General features: G+C 47.8%; 1 protein-coding gene and 1 pseudogene across 1 annotated transcript in view; both read left to right on the plus strand.

Moving 5' to 3' along the window:
* The window catches only part of LOC146573573 (receptor-type tyrosine-protein phosphatase gamma-like), a 368884-nt gene that overhangs the window by 159953 nt on the left and 191369 nt on the right, over positions 1-17562 (plus strand). The gene's annotated exons all lie outside the window — the stretch shown is intronic.
* LOC146573578 (uncharacterized) lies at positions 11294-15018 on the plus strand (annotated as a pseudogene).

Genomic DNA, 17562 nt, shown 5'->3' on the forward strand with positions numbered 1-17562 from the left:
GAAGTGCTTTGAACGCCTGGTCAGAGACTTCATCATTTCTTCACTACCAGACACACTGGACCCACTACAGTTCGCTTACCATCCAAATCGTTCCACAGACGATGCCATCTCTCATCTCCTCCACACATCACTCACTCACTTGGACACTAGAAGGGGGAATTATGTTAAAATGCGCTTCATAGACTACAGCTCTGCATTTAATACCATAATTCCCTCCACACTCACCACCAAGCTGGAGCATCTGGGACTCAGCTCATCTATGTGTCAGTGGATCTCCAACTTCCTAACTGGCAGACCACAGGCAGTAAGGATGGGCGGACATGTCTCAGCCTCCACCACTCTCAGCACTGGAGCCCCCCAGGGGTGTGTTCTGAGCCCCCTGCTGTACTCTTTGTACACATATGACTGTGTGGCCACTACCAGCTCCACCACCATCATCAAGTTTGCTGACGACACCGTCGTGGTGGCCCTGATCTCTGATAACAACGAGACGGCCTACCTGAAGGAGATTAGGAATCTGGAGAACTGGTGCCAGAGGAACAACCTCCTTCTAAACGTCAGTAAGACAAAGGAGCTGATAGTGGACTTCAGCACTAAGCAGGAGAGGAACTACCAGACCCCCCTAATGAACGAGTGCCCAGTGGAGAGAGTGGACAGCTTCAAATACCTCGGAGTTCACATCACGCAGGACCTGTCATGGTCCTGTCACATCAACACCGTGGTGAAAAAGGCCCGACAGCGTCTCTACCACCTCAGACGCTTGAGAGACTTCCAACTGCCCTCCAAGGTGCTCAGGAACTTTTACTCGTGCACCATAGAGAGCATCCTGACGGGAAACATCTTAACCTGGTTCGGGAACAGCACCATGCAGGACAGACGAGCTCTACAGAGGGTTGTGCGGTCAGCTGAGCGCACCATCCGCTCCGAGCTCCCTGACCTGCACTCAATCTACAGCAGGCGGTGCTGGACCAAGGCCAGGAAGATGGTGAAGGACCTCAGCCATCCCAACAACAGACTGTTCTCTCTGCTGAGGTCAGGAAAGCGATTCCGCTCCCTGAAGACCAACACAGAGAGACTGAGGAGGAGCTTCTTCCCGCAGGCGATACGGTCTCTCAATCACACCACCACACAGTACTGACCCACACATACAGTTCTTACACACACTGGACATTCTGGACATTGTTTTCACTTCATCACTTTAAGCATATTTGCACTGCACAAGACATAATGTGGATTGCACAACACTGGTCACTACATTCTTCATTTCCAGTTAATACTTGTACAGCTGCTGTTATTGTGTATATATTTATTTATATTTCTTCATACATTCTTATATAGTTCTATATTGTGTATTTTGTTGTACAGTTATTTTATTTTCAACTTTAATTTATATATTTTATCTTATTCTTTCCCAGTTAAATTTACCCTTCATTCTAAATTGTGTTGTACAGTTATTTCGTTTTTAACCTTAATTTATATTTTATTCCTTCCTAGTTAAATTTACCCTTTTTAATTTTTGTATTTTATAATTTCTTTTTTTTAATTTTATGTGGAGTATTTATTTATATATAAACATATATAAATAAATAAAAAAAATTACATTAGTAATTCATTTTGTGCATAATTTTATATTGTTGTTGATAATAAATTAATTAAAGCAACAAAACAACCTGAAGAGCCGGGAGCCGAAAGAGCCGGTTCTCTAAAAAGAGCTGGAATTCCCATCACTAGTTTCCACCTCATTCCTTTTGTTGTGATAAGCTAGGCTAGGCTAAACATACACTGGACACATACATTCCTGGACTTAGAAAGCTTGTAGTTGGATCTGTTTTCTGTTGTAAATAGTACAGAGCAAAGAGTATCTGCAGCTGAATGGGTCTTTGTGGGAGGACTCTTTTTCTCTTTGTCAGCTCTGTCACTTCTTGGGAATTGTACCTCCCTTTGTCTTCTCAGAACCCAATCTGTTACATTAAAGAGAAATGAGCTCAACTATGCTCCTTAATAATTCCAGCAGGCGAAGGAGAAGTAGCTGGACACTCTCTCTTTTTCTATGTTCTGTTGACTTTCTCTCACTGTTCTCAAATGATGGTTTCATTTATCAAATTTATAGAATCTAATTTAAAAATATCTTCTTTACATACTTACGTCTTGAATAATATTGAAGACCTCATAGCACTCTACCACCCCAATAGAGCACTTTTCTCTCAGACCACTGGTTTACTTGTGGTTCCCAGACTATTTAAAAGTACAGGGTGGGCCATTTATATGGATAACCGTAACAACATGGGAATGGTTGGTGATATTGAAGTCCTGGCACATTAGTATATGTGAGGGGGCAAACTCCTCAAGATGGGTGGTGACCATGGTGGCCATTTAGAAGTCGGCCATCTTGGATACAACTTTTGTTTTTTCAATAGGAAGAGGGCCATGTGACACATCAGACTTATTGGTAATGTCACAAGAAAAACAATGGTGTGCTTGGTGCTTGGGACCAGGAAGCAGAGCTGCAGTCTTACACGCCTCTCTGCAGCTTCTCCCCTCCTGCTACCCCCCCCCCCCCCCCCCCACCCAAAACCTCATCCCCTCAGAGACTGTGTCAGCTCGCAAACAGACAGAAAATAAGCAAAGAATGACTTAAACATAAGGCAAATCTGATGAAAGCCTGATTTTTAGCTTTGTCCAGCCTAACTGGAAAACTTAAAAAAAATTGTAATATTTGTTATTATCACCCATGTAGATGCTAAAAATGACAGCCTCAACACGTAAAAGTGATACGTGACCAACTCAGTTGGTTTCTCTCAAAATGTAAAAGAACCCACCCACCACTTTAATCACACTCTAGATCTTGTTTTAACATATGGCATAGAAACTGAACATTTAACAGTGTTTCCTGAAAACCCTCTCCTGTCTGATCATTTCCTGATAACATTTACATTTACAATAATTGATTACACAGCAGTGGAGAGTAGACTTTATCAAAGTAGATGTCTTTCTGAAAGCGCTGTAACTACGTTTAAGAATATAATCCACCCACTGTTATCATCTTCAATGCCCTGTACCAACACATAGCAGAGCAGCTATCTGAACGCTACTCCAACAGGGGTTGATCATCTTGTTAATAATTCTTCCTCCTTAGTACGTACGACTCTGGAGCTCCAGTAGAAAAGAAAGCCTCAAATCACAAGTACTTGACTCCCTGGTATAATTCTCGAATGCACACCTTAAATCAGATAACTCATAAGCTGGAGAGGAAATGGCATCTCACAAATTTAGAAGATCATCATTGCTGGAATTGGAAACACTCTCAAATCACTGAGAGCTGCAGAATTATATGAGATTTAAAGAGAACAGCATTCAGTGACAATATCCAACTTTGGGGATGTAGAGTTTTCTTCATCCACTCTGTCAATGAAGTAGTATGCTCTAGCCATCTTAATCACTTAAATGGACAGAATTTGGGGGTTTTGTGTGCAAGACATTTTTAAATAATTCAAGAACTTCATACTGAAAAGTGATGGCAGTTGTCTCACTGAAAGGAACAGCAGCTTCATGTCAAACAATTTGAGACTTAAACACAGGGGACATGACAGACTCACACACTGAAGACACGGCAATATGAACAACATAGTGAGGAGAAACTTAAACATACCACTAAACGGGGAAACAGAACTCAACAACATAGAACCAGCTGAAGCCTAAACTCAATAACTATAAAAACTAGAACATTATAACACAAAAGTCACCAAACTCAGAATGCTGGGTAAAAAAACCCAGAACCATGACACATGGTATAAATCTCAAACACTGTAACAATGTAAACACTGTTCACTCTCATATACAGACTGAGGTGAAACCTGCACAGCGTATTCTGTAAAGAACTACAGTAACTATATGGACTGTGTATTGTGTCTACAGATGGTGTGTGTTAATTTACCCCTGTGCTGGTCAAAGCCTTCTGCTGATGTGTGAAAATGTTGTTCACATCCTCTGTCAGTGTTATTTGGTTCTTTCTGTGCGGACTCAGCAGGCCCAGCCAGGGAAGACCAGAAAGCAATAACTGTGTATGAGGAAAGCAATAACTTGGTTGGCCCCCTTATCAATTCAGACCCGAGTGGAATAATCAGCAGCTTGAATCAGAATGAAGAAAAAAGCTGAACTGATAATATGTGAAATGTCATCAAGAGAAGAGCAATAATAAAGGAATCAGTGAGGTGCAGTTGTTTTTGCACTTGTGTTGTTTCATTCAGAGATCAGAGTGTAGTTTCCTGTGCACGCTCACTCATTCACACACTCACTCACTCACTCAAGGCCATTTCTACACAGGCTGTCAGCTGGGCCTGAGTTAGGCCTGTCTCTCGAATCATTATTTTCTTTTCTTACTTTTATTCTTATTCATCATTTTACCCAAACATCTTTATATTTAACTGATTATGTTCTGATCAATATTGAACATATTTAACTGTCAGCAAATTTCTCTCTGGATCATAATTCTGTGTTTAACCCTTACAACATTTAACACTACTTTTCATGTTCAAAAGTATAATGACAGATTAGTGACACAGTTCTCATCTTCTCAAACACGAATAAAAAGTTTGATGATGGATCATGTCTACACATTATTACAGTTTTTGTCCGTTGCTTGAACACATTTTGCAAAACTTCGCTCATTGTGCCAAAACTCTAAACACAAGTAAACATGACACAACCCTGGGAAATATACCATTCACATCTGTGCCAAACTGAAACTCTACTCTCAAAACCTAAACTCTGCTGTCGAAACCTAACATTCCTTTGTCAAAATGTAACTCTGTTGACAAAATGACACATACCTGCATCACATGCAAACACTTACAGATCAGGGGGAACACACTAGTCTACTTCATATAAAACACTGCAGTCTTTGATTTTCATTGTTTATTCAGAAGGCATATTTTCAAACAACCAAAAACGCAAATAGGCCTACTCAATATTGTACATTGCAGTACCATGAATTCAGATAAAGTAAAAAAAAACAAAAGAACAACATAATACAGTAATAGAAAAAACACTATACTGTAAACACAAAACATTATGACAATTGTGCATAAGTGGGCTCATGGATCCCGCCGTCTGTTGGGGTCTGGCCACAGGACCTCATCGACATCGCAAGCAATGTCTTCTCCCGCTGGGCACCGGGGAAAATATCCTCTTGCATGTCGAAACCATCCATGGATTGCTGTCACCTGAATGTCGCCGCAGGCCTGTTCCATTGCCTGCAGAAGAGGCATGCGGGCATGTGGTTGGCGGTCATATACACGCCATCTCCAAGCCGAAAAAAATTACTCTATAGGGTTTAAAAATGGTGAGTAAGGGGGCAAGTATACTGTCACGGTCCTGGGTCTCCTGACCCAGCGTTTTTAGTTCTTTGTGATTTTCGTATTATTGTACTTGTGTGTGATTTTATTTTATGGCTTCTAGTTTTGATCCCTTGCCCTTCATGTCTCCCTGTGTGCCCCTCTATGTATTTATGAGCCCTCGTCCCCTTTCGTGTTTATTCCGTGTCTCCCCTGCCTGTTACGTTGGTGTTCTACTCGTGCTCTCTCTCCTCCTGTCTGAACCTCTGTGCTCCCTGTTTCACCTCTCCCGCCAGTGTTCAGTTCACCCCGCCCTGTCTCGTTATGGCTATCAATGTCACCTGTGTTCCCCGTGTGTTCCCACTCCCCTCGTTAACCCTCTGTGTATTTCTGTCTGCGTCTCCCTCTGTTCAGCGTGACGTCGTCCCTCATGTTGTGTGGATCTCCCTGTGTCTCTCTGCGTATGTTAGTTTACTCTTCCCAGTTTAGTTTTGTATTTCCTATGTTCTGCCATTCCAGCATTAAAGCTGTGATTTTGAGTTCATCCCCGTGTCTGTGAGTTTTGCGTTTGGGTCCTCCTCCTGCCTGCCACACAGCCGAGCCTTGACAGTACGACGTCACCAGATATGGACCCAGCAGACTTACCCGGGGAGAGCGATCTGATACGTGTCCAACGCCTAGTCGAGTGGATAACTCACACTTCCAATACAAGGGCCAAGATTGTGGGGATAAATGCTATCGAAGCAATCCTCAAAGGAAATTCTCATCTCCGCCAGGTCAGTGGATGTTTGGACCTATTGGCCAATTTGAATAACGCCCGGGAGGCGGCGCGAACTCGGGAAATATCAGACTTGGCCCAGCAGCAACAGACAACAGCCACCCTGGAGCAGCCGCGTCAGTTTCACCGGCCGGATGTGGTTTTTCCCGGCCCTTTGGAGCCATCTGCGGGGAAAAAGAAACGGCATTCACGCCGCCGACGCGCCACCCCACAGCCGGACATTCAGCCTTCTAATTCACCTGTTGTGCTACCAGAAGCTCAGTCGGCTCCCTCGCAGCCCGTCCCAGCTCAGCCAGCTCCCTCGCAGCCCGTCCCAGCTCAGCCAGCTCCCTCGCAGCCCTTCACAGCTCCGTTAGCTCTCTCGCAGCCCTTCACAGCTCCGTTAGCTCCCTCGCAGCCCTTCACAGCTCCGTTAGCTCCCTCGCAGCCCTTCACAGCTCCGTTAGCTCCCTCGCAGTCCTTCACAGCTCCGTTAGCTCCCTCGCAGTCCTTCACAGCTCCGTTAGCTCCCTCGCAGTCCTTCACAGCTCCGTTAGCTCCCTCGCAGTCCTTCACAGCTCCGTTAGCTCCCTCGCAGTCCTTCACAGCTCCGTTAGCTCCCTCGCAGCCACCCTCAGTTCAGTCTCCTGTGTCCCCGTTAGCTCAGCCCTTAACTCCACCACAAGCTCCATTTTCACCTCTACCATCGCTTCAGTCATCAGTTCGGTCTGCCACTCAGTCGCCCTTAGCTCCATCATCCACACTGCCACCTGTTTCTCTTCCACCACAACCGTCACTACACCCAGCCACTCAGGCTGCTACTCAGCCAGTCATTCAACCCATAGCCCTGCCGTTGCCATACCCTGTAGCTGAGCCACTAGCCGTCCGACCCACAGCCACTTCAGCCACTCCTTCACCCGTTACACCTCCACTACAACCATCACTGCAGTCTCCAGTGTCTCCAGTGCAGTCTCCAGTGCAGTCTCCAGTGCAGTCTCCAGTGCAGTCGCCAGTGCAGTCTCCCACTCAACCACCAGCACCACAACCATCACTACCTCTAGTTCATTCCCCTGTGAAGTCATTAACTCCACCACCTACTCCACTCTCACCACCACCGTTACTACAGACATCAGTTCAGTCCCCTGTGCAGTCATTTACTTCTCCACCGTTAGCAGCTCAGGTCCCCGTGTGTCCAGCAGCTCAGGTCCCCGTGTGTCCAGCAGCTCAGGTCCCCGTGTGTCCAGCAGCTCAGGTCCCCGTGTGTCCAGCAGCTCAGGTCCCCGTGTGTCCAGCAGCTCAGGTCCCCGTGTGTCCAGCAGCTCAGTCCCCGATAGCAATACGGTCTTCTGTTCGGCTTAACATTCAGCCAGGGGTCCCAATCCTCTCTGGCTCTACTTCAGCTCCTGCTGGAAGCTCGGATGAGCTCATCCAGGACTCCGCGGCTCCCACGCCGCCATCTACCTCGTCCGCTGGGGGTTCCAGTGAGCCCGGCCAGCACCTCCCTGTCTCCGCTGGAGGGTCCGAGAGGCCCGTTCAGCCTCCTGTCTCCGCTGGAGGGTCCGAGAGGCCCGTTCAGCCTCCTGTCTCCGCTGGAGGGTCCGAGAGGCCCGTTCAGCCTCCTGTCTCCGCTGGAGGGTCCGAGGGGCCCGTTCAGCCTCCTGTCTCCGCTGGAGGGTCCGAGGGGCCCGTTCAGCCTCCTGTCTCCGCTGGAGGGTCCGAGGGGCCCGTTCAGCCTCCTGTCTCCGCTGGAGGGTCCGAGGGGCCCGTTCAGCCTCACGCCGCATCAGCTGGAGGGCCCGAGGAGCCTGTCCAGCCGCCATCTGCGACCGCCTCGTCATCACCTGGCCCGGCCTCAGCCTCTGCAACCTCGCCTGGCCCGGCCTCCGAGTCTTCGTCTGCCGCAGCCTCCTCTTCAGAGCCTTCGTCTGCCGCAGCCTCCTCTTCAGAGCCTTCGTCTGCCGCAGCCTCCTCTTCAGAGCCTTCGTCTGCCGCAGCCTCCTCTTCAGGGCCTTCGTCTGCCGCAGCCTCCTCTTCAGGGCCTTCGTCTGCCGCAGCCTCCTCTTCAGGGCCTTCGTCTGCCGCAGCCTCCTCTTCAGAGCCTTCGTCTGCCGCAGCCTCCTCTTCAGAGCCTTCGTCTGCCGCAGCCTCCTCTTCAGAGCCTTCGTCTGCCGCAGCCTCCTCTTCAGAGCCTTCGTCTGCCGCAGCCTCCTCTTCAGAGCCTTCGTCTGCCGCAGCCTCCTCTTCAGAGCCTTCGTCTGCCGCATCCTCATCAGCTGCCTCGTCTGGTCCCGCATCCTCATCAGCTGCCTCGTCTGGTCCCGCATCCTCATCAGCTGCCTCGTCTGGTCCCGCATCCTCATCAGCTGCCTCGTCTGGTCCAGCATCCTCATCAGCTGCCTCGTCTGGTCCAGCATCCTCATCAGCTGCCTCGTCTGGTCCAGCATCCTCATCAGCTGCCTCGTCTGGTCCAGCATCCTCATCAGCTGCCTCGTCTGGTCCAGCATCCTCATCAGCTGCCTCGTCTGGTCCAGCATCCTCATCAGCTGCCTCGTCTGGCCCTGCGCCCACCGGGCCATGGCCGGCACGTCTGGGACTGGAGGGCCGCCGCTGCCGTCCGCGCGGTCGGCCTCCTGAACTGCTCCGTCGTCTCCTTCGCCGCCGCCGCTGCCTTGCGCGCGGCCGGCCTCCTGAACTGTTTCCGCGTCGCCGCCGTTGCCTTGCGCACGGTCGGCCTCCTGAACTGTTTCCGCGTCTCCGCCGTTGCCTTCCGCACGGTCGGCCCCCTGAACTGCTCTGTGTTTTGGGTTGTTTTCTTGGGCTCCGGTGTTTTCTGTGCTCTTTTGTTTTCTGTTCCGAGCCCTCCGTCCTGGGCCCCCGCCGCCCGCCCTGGGTTGTTTTCTGTTTGGTTTTGTTTTTCTGTGTTTGGGCTGTCTGGAGCCAGCCCTTGAGGGGGGGGTACTGTCACGGTCCTGGGTCTCCTGACCCAGCGTTTTTAGTTCTTTGTGATTTTCGTATTATTGTACTTGTGTGTGATTTTATTTTATGGCTTCTAGTTTTGATCCCTTGCCCTTCATGTCTCCCTGTGTGCCCCTCTATGTATTTATGAGCCCTCGTCCCCTTTCGTGTTTATTCCGTGTCTCCCCTGCCTGTTACGTTGGTGTTCTACTCGTGCTCTCTCTCCTCCTGTCTGAACCTCTGTGCTCCCTGTTTCACCTCTCCCGCCAGTGTTCAGTTCACCCCGCCCTGTCTCGTTATGGCTATCAATGTCACCTGTGTTCCCCGTGTGTTCCCACTCCCCTCGTTAACCCTCTGTGTATTTCTGTCTGCGTCTCCCTCTGTTCAGCGTGACGTCGTCCCTCATGTTGTGTGGATCTCCCTGTGTCTCTCTGCGTATGTTAGTTTACTCTTCCCAGTTTAGTTTTGTATTTCCTATGTTCTGCCATTCCAGCATTAAAGCTGTGATTTTGAGTTCATCCCCGTGTCTGTGAGTTTTGCGTTTGGGTCCTCCTCCTGCCTGCCACACAGCCGAGCCTTGACATATACCACTTCAAGTTGGCTGTGGTTGGAGAACCAGGCCTGGACCAGAGCAGCCCGATGGAAACTGACATGATCCCATATCACCACAAACCTGGGCTGATCTGTTCTGTACAACTATATCATGGAGAGCATCTAGAAATGTGAGTATATGTTGGCTATTGTATGGACCTAGTTTTGCATGATGGTGCAGAAGCCCTCGAAGGCTTATGGCGGCACACAATGTGATGTTTCCCCCGCGCTGCCCTGGGACGTGCACAATTGGCCTTTGGCCAGTTACATTACGACCCCGTCATCTTGTTTTGCACAGGTCGAATCCAGCTTCATCAATGAAAATGAATTCATGAGGCTGTGCAGCTCCATCCATGGCCAAGATTCTCTGTAAAACAAAGAGAACATATTACTGTACTACAGTGCTACACATACAGAACCCTCACCCATCACACAGGTACCTGTGTAGCTCTCAGGATGGATTCATGTGGTACTGAGTTTTCCCAAGATGCGTCTGATGGTGGTGATGCTCACATGGTTTATGTTGTTGAACACTCGCCTGTCTGCAAGTATTTGCTTTCGTAGCTGGTGGAGACGAATGGCATTGTCTGCCCTCACTAGGTCCACAACGGCAAGTTCCTGCTGTTGTGTGAACAGGCGTTGGCGTCCCACCCCAGAAGGTCTTCGAGTCATTCTAGAGAAATACAACCACATATTGTCATCGCTTTGCTTATTTGTCTTACAGTACTTTACTGTATATACTGTATCATCCACTGTACAACACTGTACTTCAATATAAGTAATCATGGTATGTTTCACAGAAACTACCACTTTGGCTGCAAAAGGAGCATTAGCACCCTGCAGTTCCCTGTACACTTGATATGGTGATATACTGTAGAACAGTGCTATAAAAACCATCTGAGTAGAGTAGAAGGTAGAGAGGTGAAGACAGACCTGTTTCCTAGTTGGAATGTTCTTACAGTTTTTTCTGATTGCTTAAGCACATTTTTTTGTAACTATTGGCTAATTTTGCAAAACTCTTCACACAAATAAGAAAACCTGTCACCCAATAATCAAAACATTGTAGTTCTCTTGCAAAAGCAAACACAGCTAGATTGCAGTTTTTCTCAAATGTTAAAACACAAAAGCCAATCCTGTAACCCAAATGACCAGTAGTCTAAACACATTTACTAAATGTAGCCACTATTCCAGTACCATAAACACATGTCACATGAAGACACAATTCACAAAACACAACCCTCTGTACTCATAAATCTAAACACATTTTTCCTTGCTAAAACACATGTTGCAAAACAACTCTGCTCATATTCTCAAATGAAAGCCCATGTGATGCAAAATGCTTGCCACAGTCACCAATCTTTGAACACAGGGAACACACCTGGCGTCAGTCACTACACACAACGACTCAAAATTGAAGACACCTGTTGCTAATGATGTGACCTCACCTATAAAAGCATAGTTTGGTGAAGATGCCAAACAATCACAATGGATGAAGGCATTCGAGCGTGCGGAAGGTGAAGAGCTGCAGGCCAAAGACGAAGAGGGGTTGAGATCAGAGGAGGAAGAGGTGAAGGCCTAAGAAGAAGAGGAGTTCGGAGTAGATGAGGAAGAGAAGGAGGCCAACAAGAGAGAGGAGAAGGTCCAGGTGGGAGAAGAAGACAACCTCGCACCATCATAACAGATGATATGCGAGCAACAGTAATTGATCATGTCATTGTCCATGGCATGACAATGGCTGAAGCGGGACGAAGAGTACATCCAAACCTGAGTAGGTTCACCGTGGCCACCACTATCAAGGCATTTAGACAACACAACAGGTGTAGTACGCTATTGCTTTCTTTGTCACACTACAGTTTTACAGGCCTGTGAAAGTGGTCTGTTACTTTACATGTAGTTTTACATATAAATCAGTCAATTGGCAACACATGTTTCTTTCTTTAGAGCTGAAAGAATGCCACATAGAGGTGGGAGGGTTGCCATATTCACAGCGGCACAAGAAACCCTCATTGCAGATATGGTCCGTGAGAACAACTGCATTAGACTCCGAGAGATCAGAGACAAAGTCATTGCAGATAATGTAAACTTTGAGAACATTGATGCTGTCAGCGTGTCCACAATAGACCGAGTTCTCCGGCGCCAACAGATGAGGATGAAACAGGTCTACAGGGTTCCCTTTGAGCGCAACTCTGCGCGACACATAGAACAACGTTACGAGTATGTGCAAGTACGTATACATCCATGTCCACAGTACAGTTAGTGGACATACTGTGTTGCTTAGTGGCCTACATGAAGAACATGAAGAAGGCGGCTTTCAGGAGCAAAGTGAAGGAGGAGATGAAAGCAGCACAGCGGGAGGTGAAACGCTGCCTGAGGGAAGCAAAGGACACCTACAGGAGGAAGGTGGAGCAGAAGTTGGAGAGGAACAATATGAGGGAGGTCTGGAATGGTGTGAAAACCATCACAGGCCACAACACCAAGAAAAGCACAGTGGGGGGGGGACTGTGGAGAAGGCAAACGAACTCAACAACTTCTTCAACAGGTTTGACCAGCCCACAACCCCCCCACCCTCACCCTCACCTTCACTACAGAGTCCTCTCCCCACTCTCCTGCCTCCCTCGCTTCCCCCCCTTCCTGACACCATGACACCCCCCTCCTCCAATCCCTCTCTCAGCAGCAAGACATCTCCCCCCCTCCCCTCCTCCCAAACATCTCCCAGTGTCACAGTGGATCAGGTCAGGAGGCAACTGAGGAAGCTTCGCCCCAGAAAGGCAGCAGGCCCAGACAAGGTGTGTCCTAGGATGCTAAAGGCGTGTTGCTGCTGAACTTGGGGAGCCGCTACAACGAGTCTTCAACCTCAGTCTGCGACTGGGGAGAGTGCCCGCCCTATGGAAGACATCCTGCATCGTCCCGGTCCCCAAAAAGAACCGGCCCAATGAGCTGAATGACTTCCGACCGGTGGCACTGACGTCACATCTTATGAAGACTCTAGAGCGACTCTTCCTCAACCTCCTCCGACCACAGGTACAACATGCCCAGGACCCACTACAGTTTGCATACAAGGCGGGTGTCGGAGTGGAGGATGCCATCCTGTACCTCCTACACAGAGCCCACTCACACCTGGATGGGGGAAAAGGCACGGTCAGGATCCTGTTTCTTGACTTTTCCAGTGCCTTTAATACCATCCGGCCCTGTATGCTTCAGGAAAAACTGAACAGGATGGAGGTGGACCCCTGCCTGGTGGCTTGGATCTCCGACTACCTCACCGACAGACCACAGTACGTCAGGCTGAAGGACATCACGTCTGACACAGTGGTCAGCAGCACAGGAGCACCACAGGGAACTGTGCTGTCCCCTCTTCTCTTCACCCTGTACACCTCTGACTTCTGCTACAACTCTGAATTATGCCACATTCAGAAGTTTGCAGATGACACGGCCATCATGGGGTGTATCTGGGATGATCAGGAAGAGGAGTACAGAAGTCTGGTGAGGAACTTTGTCGCATGGAGTCACACAAACCACCTGCAACTCAACACCTCAAAGACCAAGGAACTGGTTGTGGACTTCGGGAGGTCTAGAGCAGGTCCACTGCCAGTTCAGATAGAGGGGGAGGAGGTGGAGGTGGTCAACAAGTACAAGTACCTCGGGCTGTGGATGGACAATAAACTGGACTGGTCATGCAACACAGAGCACCTGTATAAAAAAGCCCAAAGCCGACTGTACTTCCTCAGGAGGCTGGGGGAGCAGCACAGCAAAGAGGGACTCATCCAGGCTGGAGAAACTGATCAGGAGGGCTAGCTCTGTGGTCGGCATGAAGCTGGACACTCTGGTGACAGTGGCAGAGAAAAGGACATTAAAGAAACTGATGGACATTATGGACAATGCTGGGCATCCTCTGCACACGGCCATAAACAACCAGAAGAGTCTGTTCAGTGACAGGTTGCTTCTCCCCAAGACAAGAACTAACAGACTTAAAAACTCCTTTGTCCCACACGCCATCAGACTGTTTAACTCCTCTCTGGAGGGGAGAGGGAGGGGAAACAGGAGGACAAAGGAGGGGGGAACAACTAAGCTGTAGTGCCTCTTCACCTCACTGTACAATACCTTGTGCAATACTTTTTGTAAATAGTCAACAGTGCAATAGACTCAATACTTGAAATGTGCAATTCACTTGTATTTTTATTTTTTATTCCTATTTATTCTATTTATCCCCTTTGTATATTTTATTTATATTTGTCTCTGTATTTATATATATGTGTGTGTGTGTGTGTGTGTGTGTGTGTGTGTGTGTGTATATATATATATATATATATATATATATATATATATATATATATATATATATATATATATATATATATATATATGTATGTATATATATATGTATACATGTATATGTGTGTATATATATATGTGTATAGATAGATAGATAGATAGATAGATAGATAGATAGATAGATAGCAGTTCTGTAACTGTAACTTTGGTCGTTGCTGTGCTTTTTTTGGAAGTCGAATTTCCCAGAGGAACCCACCCGAGGGATTAATAAAGTTCTATCTTATCTTATCTCTTATCTTATCTTACATTACTTCTGGACAATACTGTGCTACCTGATTGACCGTTCTGAACACCTGTACGCTTTTCCATGTTCACAGAGGATAATGCAGTTGGACGCGATGGCCAGACCCCATGAGTACCTCTTCCTGGATGAGGCTGGCTTCAACCTCCAGAAACAAAGGCGAAGAGGCCGTAACATCATTGGCCAAAGAGCCATCTATGAGGTTCCTGGCCAACGGGGGGGTAATATTACTCTTTGTGCAGCTATGGGTATGGAGGGGCTTGTCCTTGGGTCTTACAACACCCAACGTCTCCTCATCTTCCTAGAGGAGCTAAAAGACATCATCCTGGACCATCAACAACACCATCCTAGGCTAGCACATCACATGTATGTGATCATTTGGGACAACGTCCGCTTCCACAAAACACACCAAATCAGAGAGTGGTTCACCACCAACAGTGACCACTTTTTAAACGTCTGTCTGCCACCCTACTCCCCTTTCCTGAACCCTATAGAGGAGTTCTTCTCATCATGGAGATGGAAGGTGTATGACAGACAGCCATACACAAGAGAGAACCTTGTACGGGCAATGGAGCTGGCCTGTGCTGACATCCCAGTGGAGGCCTTCCAGGGATGGATTCGCCATTCCAGGGCGTTTTTCCCGCGGTACCTAGCAAGGGACAATATAGCCTGTGATGTGGATGAGGTGATGTGGCCCAATGCAGCTCGGCGACATGATGCCGCACAGTGACTGTGTGTAATATTGTAAAAAGACCGTGTAGACAATAAAAAAGACTTCACACCCTGATCATGTTTCCGAGAGTACTGTTGTGTGCGATAGATTCTGTTTTTGCATTGAGTTGTGTTACAGTAGTGTACGTACATGCAGGATGTTTTTATAGATTTATAGTCTTCATGCGAAACTCACAAATCTAAATGCCTAATCCTCTGCAGGGTTCTATGACGATCCGTTACTGTACAGTTTATAAAAATATGCATTGGCAGTTATGAACCAAAGAACCTTCTCACAAATTGAGCATTGTGTTTTCAATTGTTTTGCTGTAGTGTGTAATGCTGTGTATAGTGTTTACAGTTTTGACAGCTTTGAGCTGCTCTCTTGGTGTGGGAGTTTGAGTTTTGCAGTGGGAAGGTGTGGTTGTGTTTATGTAGCTTTAGAGAAGGGTGTTGTGTTTGGACATTGGGGGACCTGGTGGTAACGTTTGTGACATGTGTTTTAGCATTTGAGAAAAACTGTAACTCTTCACACCTTCGTAAAAATGGTGTTTCCGTATCAAACAGTTAACACAAGCCATCACCTACTAGGCACACAATGCACCAACTACACACTGATGGTATGAATACAAAACACATCTGGCTTTTGCTTCCTCTGTGCACAAGGTAGGCTATGTCAGTTTGAGCTCATACTTCTGTCATAGATCCGTAAGCATAGAGGGATCCAAACTTCAAGTACTGGTGTTTATTCAAACACATCAAAACAAACACAAGTGTTCATTTCCAAGTATAGGATTATTTGCAATCGCCATAATGACTATATGGGTTACTTGGTCTGCAGTGAACATGCTTCCTCTGCCCCCAGCATCTGGTCATCTAGCAATTCTGTAAAGTAACAATTTCAGTATTTTTACATCAATGGTATTGGTGTGTTTCTCATTGGCATATGGCAGTGCTACAAATCTTTGTGCGAAGTGACTGTACTAACCGATTCTCATTTCAAGATGTCCTTATCAGAATCAGAATCAGAATGGGGTTTATTGCCAAATGTTGAGCAGGTTTACAACATTAGGAAATTGCTGCGGTGCTTCAGTGCAAACATGCTGTCATAAATAGCACTTAAATAGACATGGAAAAAAATAAAAGTAGGGATAAGAATTAAAAGTGCTACGTGGAAAGATATGTGCATGAGATATACATGAGATATATACATGAGAATAAGAATTAAGAGTGCTACGTTGAAAGATATATACATGAGTGCAGGTGGTGATCAGTGCCAAACATAGAATGATGCAGTGACACAGCGTAGGGTCATGTGTTAGTGGCGGGTACAGTCATATGGTTATTGTTCATGTGTCCAACAGCAGAGGGGAAGAAACTGTTCTTATGGCGAGAGGTTCTGGTGCGAATGGACCGGAGCCTCCTGCCTGAGGGGAGCAGGTCAAACAGACTGTGTCCAGGGTGAGAAGGGTCAGCTGAGATCCGAGCTGCACGCCTCAGTGTCCTGGAGGTGTACAGGTCCTGCAAAGATGGGAGTCTGCAGCCAATCACCTTCTCAGCAGAGCGCACAACACGCTGCAGTCTCTGTTTGTCCCTGATAGTGGCTCCACACGCTGATGGAGGAGGTGAGGATGGACTCGATGATTGCAGTGTAGAACTGCATCATCGTCCGTGTTGGCAGGTTGAATTTCTTCAGCTGCCTCAGGAAGTACATCCTCTGCTGGGCTTTCTTGATGACGGAGGTGATGGTGGGCTCCCACTTCAGGTCCTGGGTGATGGTGGTACCCAGGAAGCGGAATGAGTCCACAGAGGTGATGGGGGTGTCAGTCAGGATGATGGGGGGGAGTGGGGCTGTGTGCTTCCTGAAGTCCACAATAATCTCCACTGTCTTCTGGGCATTCAGCACCAGGTTGTTGTGGCTGCACCAGGACACCAGACGTTCAACCTCCCTCCTGTAGGCAGACTCGTCCCCGTCCGAGATGAGTCCAATAACGGTGGTGTCATCTGCAAACTTGATTAGCTTGACAGACTGGTGGGTGGAGGTGCAGCAGTTGGTGTACAGGGAGAAGAGCAGAGGAGAAAGAACACAGCCCTGAGGGGAGCCGGTGCTGATGGTCCGGGAGTCCGAGACATTCTTTCCCAGCCTCACATGCTGCTTCCTGTCCGTCAGGAAGTCAGTGATCCACCGGCAGATGGGATCAGGCACATTCATCTGGGAAAGCTTGCCTCGGAGATGGTCTGGAAGGATGGTGTTGAAGGCAGAGCTGAAGTCCACAAACAGGATCCTGGCGTAGGTTCCTGGGGAGTCCAGATGCTGCAGGATGAAGTGTAGGGCCATGTTGATGGCGTCGTCTACAGACCTCTATATGCAAACTGCAGGGGGTCCAGGAGGGGGGCCGTGAGGGTCCTGAGATGGGAGAGAACTAGGCGCTCAAAAGACTTCATGACCACAGATGTCAGAGCCACGGGTCTGTAGTCATTTAGTCCAGTGATCCTAGGTTTCTTGCTACAGTGTAGCAGCTCGAGTTAGGCTGGACCCGTTGGCCAGCTACCCTCAGGGACATTCCACAGTTGATTACATGGTCCACTATTGTAGCTCTGATGTCATCAGCAATTCTATTTCTTACTCTTCCTACTCTTCC

The sequence above is a fragment of the Mchenga conophoros genome, linkage group LG5 (assembly GCF_057382185.1).
Source record: "Mchenga conophoros isolate Kocher_MC1m ecotype Shallow Benthic linkage group LG5, M_conophoros_male_GT1.1, whole genome shotgun sequence".
In the NCBI taxonomy this organism is placed as follows: Eukaryota; Metazoa; Chordata; class Actinopteri; order Cichliformes; family Cichlidae; genus Mchenga; species Mchenga conophoros.